General features: G+C 31.6%; 1 long non-coding RNA gene across 2 annotated transcripts; it reads left to right on the top strand.

Annotated features, from left to right (window-relative positions):
- The first annotated feature begins 1,334 nt into the window (after positions 1-1,334).
- Positions 1,335-3,762, top strand: LOC133821082 (uncharacterized). Of its 2 annotated transcripts, XR_009887301.1 has the most exons (4): positions 1,335-1,687; positions 3,117-3,185; positions 3,288-3,359; positions 3,700-3,762. It is a non-coding gene; the product is annotated as an uncharacterized LOC133821082 (long non-coding RNA). The 2 variants fall into 2 exon arrangements; XR_009887300.1 differs by lacking the exon at positions 3,700-3,762 and having other exon boundaries at positions 3,288-3,585.
- The last annotated feature ends 495 nt before the right edge of the window (positions 3,763-4,257 follow it).

The following is a 4,257-nucleotide window of genomic DNA, read 5'->3' as shown; positions in this document are numbered from 1 at the left end:
AAATTTTATTGTAATCATGGAAACAATATTATTTATAGTGAAACTTACATATATGCCATCTTAAAATTTTAATTAAAGAGATAATTAATGTAATAATATAATTTCATATGTCATTCTACCTCGATCACTATCTTTTTCTACCAAAAAATTTACAGGATTTATACTCTTATTTGTTGGCAATTAAGTTTCAAAATTTTCCACATTCCCACATATTGTAAACTTTCATTCACAATTTCGATTGATTTTATGCTACTCAAGATCAATATTAGTCGATCTACAATTCTATTAAAAAAATTGAGACCAACAATTGATTTATTAGTTGAGAGTTTGAATATGAAATTGTCCTTTTTTTCAAAATTTTATTCAGGTAACCAGCAATGAGATAAATTATAACCGGTTACAACTTTTTCAAGTTTAAAACTTGTAACAGGTTACAAGTTTAAAACTGGTAACAGGTTACAAGTTTGGGAAAACTTTTTTCTTTTGGTTTCAAAATCGTAACCAGCTACTACTCTTGAACTAAGAAAAAGTTGTACTCGTTCCAAGTGGTTTCTTTCCGAAATATTCTTGGCGAATGTGGTGGGAGCCTTGACTGTTTCAAGGTCCCTGGCTGACTGAGCGTATCCGGGTTCATGTTCGGGCATGGTTTTGGGCGTTTGGATGGGTTTGGGTCTTGTTGGCTAATTAGGCTAGCTCATTGGGCTGAGTGATTGCTTGTTGGATTCTTTTTTATTAAGGTCACTGATTTTGCCCACTACAGTTTGTCCCTCACTCTTTGGTATGGAATTCATTCTTTATCAAAGAGTAAAAAATAAATTAATTCTATCGTGTTTATCCAACTTCCCCATGGTTAGAGAAAATTATTAGAGTATGCCTTGACTCTATTTACCCCTTTCAGTAATTATTCACGGGGTCTAGGGGTGAAACGCCCTAGTTTTGGGGGTTCGGGGGCGGAACGCGGCCCCCGAAAGGTATACGCGATTTACTTGCGACCGAGTGATGCGCACCTAGCTCATGCTCAAACCGGACCAATGATGTAGCTTTTGGATATATATATATATATTCATTTGTATAAATGGTAATATTTTCTTTAATTTATATATTCGGTCTGCAATCTCGCGAGCTAAGAGATTAGACAAATGAATCTCCAAATTTGGGGGTGTAACAATATTGTATATACACCGTAATATAAAATAAATGGAAAATGGTTGTAGGGATATTTTTGCCATTTCATTGTTATTATTATATTTCAGTATTTAATAAAAAAGAAATAAAACCCTAAATCGTTAATATCCTCCACTCTCCTCGTTTCGTTTTTTGCATTTTTCAGTTTGAGATCTCTGCATCTTCGTTCCAAAATCGAAGAGGAGATTATTTCCCCAGCTTCTCTCCGCTCTCTACATCGTCTCCAGTCCGCCAGCCTCCGACTCCGACGATCTTGGGGTTCTTAGTAGGCGTTCTCAGTTCGCCAGCCATCGACTTCGACGACAGTCGGCGTTCTCAGGTTGCCAGCCTCGTACTTTGACGATCTTGGCCATTCTCAGCTTCACCTTCGATCACCGACGGGTCTGCTCACTCTCGGGTCTCTCTCCCTAACGCCGACGGTCTGCGACTCCCTCTCGGCTCTCTCTCCAAACGGTCGGCGACACCCTCTTGGCTACGAGTTGCTCTCTCTGCCGAAACACAGGTAACCCGAAACCCACCCAAGTTTTTGTTTGAGTTATGAGTTTTGAGGTTTTGGTTTTGAGAAGAGAGGAAAAGAATACACATGGAAATGCAAGTAACGGTTTTGGTTTCTCTAGCTATTATAAACATTTGAGCTTTCTCTGTGATCATTTTTTGGTTTGTTTTCTTTATTTTCTTATATATATGTATATATTTGTTTATTTGGAAGATTGATTGTCTTCTGTTTGGCTGTTGAGAGAATTGAGGGAAAGTCAAGGAATGATTTTTCTGGGTTTTATGCTTCTTTCGGTCTGGGGTCTGGTATTTCAATCATTCAGCTTGAAGGTCTTTTTTATTCTTCCCCTTTTAATCTAGTCTTCAAGTCTTTAGATATTTGAGCTACCGTGTACATATTCTGTTCTAAGAATTTTTTGAATCATTGGCTATATGCATATTGAAGAAGGAAAGTTCATCACTGCCTTCCTTTGTGTTTGTCTAGTCTGTCAGAGAATGGGTCTGGATTATTTGTTGAGACTTGCTATATATACTAAAGGGCCTTTGATATTTGCATTTATCTCTGATTTATTTTGCTGGACTATTGTGTTGAAAGATTCAAATATGCCTTAATTTTAGCTATTCCTAATTTTGGAATTTTTCTTGTTTTAGCATTTGATACTTTTACTCAGTCAAGGTTTTGTGAATTTTATACTGAGCATAAATTACAGATGTTTATTAATGAGTTTTTGTAGCTTTGTTGAAGGGTCTGATTCTTTTATTGGTCTTTTCTGTTGATTGCCTTTTGTGAAATGTTGTTGATATATCTGATCATTGAAAAATGAACCTGAGGTTTGAGTTTTGTATTTGTAAATTCAATGTGTTTTATTGAAGGAACCAAATCATAGTGTACAGTTTGTAAGTATTTAAATATGTATATGTATATATATACATATATATATATAGAGAGAGATAGAATATATGTAAGTAATGATGCTTATAACAACCTTTTAAATATATTGGATTTTAAAAGTTATATTTTTTACTTCTGATATGAGGTTTTTCAAATTAGTTGATATAGTTCAGTGCACATTCATATTATATTGGAATTATATATATTTTACAGAAAAAGTTACATTGGATTACAAACTTAAGTGCACATTTACATTGGATTTTAATTTTATAGAAAAGTGCTAGAACATGTTAATTATTACATACAGGACAATATCAAATCTGGAAAATAGCATGTGAGATATAACTTCATTATTAAACATTCCCATAGTCACATATATAAATCAGATAGTACTTTTCAGAATTTACTCATGCAATACAGCAATGCATTCAGAGTTGAATGGTAGTTCCAGTAGTAGTAGAAGCATGGTTTTCAGAGTTTATTACTAGATAATAAATATTATTATAGAGTGCCAGAAGACTAAGTTTTCTTTAACTAAACACAGTGATCTCTCTTGCAACTACCTCAATGGATCAATCCCCCCAAGCCTTTCTCGTGCACCCCTGCGCATTCTGTAAGTTACTTGTGCTCTCTTCTTATCAATTATTTATATCAATATCACAATGTATCTCTGAAATGTGTCATCATTTTTTAACTGTTGGCTGGTTTGGTGCAGGAGTGTACTGGGAAACCGACTCAGTGGTTCCATTCCTCCAGAGATTGGTAACATTAGAACGCTCAGGGAGCTGTAAGTCTAATATATAAATGTGTAATATATAGTATGGTAGTGTCAAAATGCAAGACTTTTTTAGCAATAGTTTTCTGTCAATTCTTTTAAGGATCAATTTAATGTTTCTTCAAAATCTGTAGGACTCATATAGAAGCAAATATTTTAAACCACTTTGTCATATCAAGACTTTTTTATAATTGTGTATTTATATATAAATATATATATATATACTCAGTCAAGGTTTTGTGTATTTTATACTGAGCATAAATTACAGATGTCTATTAGTTTAATTTTGTACTTTTACTTAGTTAAGGTTTAAGTTTGTTTAAATTTAATTTTTTGGGTTGATTTTGTGTAGAAATTGAAGGAGTATCTATTGGAAATTTGGTCACTAGAGTATTTATAATTTTGTGGCATAAAGGTATGTAGTTTTTAATTATGTTATTATTTTAATTAATATGTGAATGTGTGTACAAAATAAGATGTGTTTAGTGATATATTTATATATGTGTATAAAATTGTAGCATGTTTTAGTATTTAAATTTGATTAATAATCTGTATATTGTGAATGTTCTGGGAATTTTCTGAGTGTTTTTTGTAGGGTTTTAAATTTTTGGGATATGTTATAATAGAAATGTTATGCTGCCGAAATTTTGGTAGAGTTAGAGTACTAAATAAATAATAATATAATAAATAAAACATTGAATACTTAGAATTAACAAAATAAATTAAAACATTAGATAACTAATTTAATTTAATATTAATAATTTAATAATTTTAAAATAAAGTGAAAAATTATAATTTAATAGTAACAAATTTAGTAATTTAAAAATAAATTAAATAATTAGATATATAATTTAAAAATAAATTAAAAGTTAGATAAATAATTTCAAAATAAATTACAAAATTATAATTT

The sequence above is a fragment of the Humulus lupulus genome, chromosome 3, assembly GCF_963169125.1.
Source record: "Humulus lupulus chromosome 3, drHumLupu1.1, whole genome shotgun sequence".
Lineage (NCBI taxonomy): Eukaryota > Viridiplantae > Streptophyta > Magnoliopsida > Rosales > Cannabaceae > Humulus > Humulus lupulus.
The sequence above is the reverse complement of the archived record's forward strand: the minus strand, read 5'-3'. Positions and strand labels throughout refer to the sequence as shown.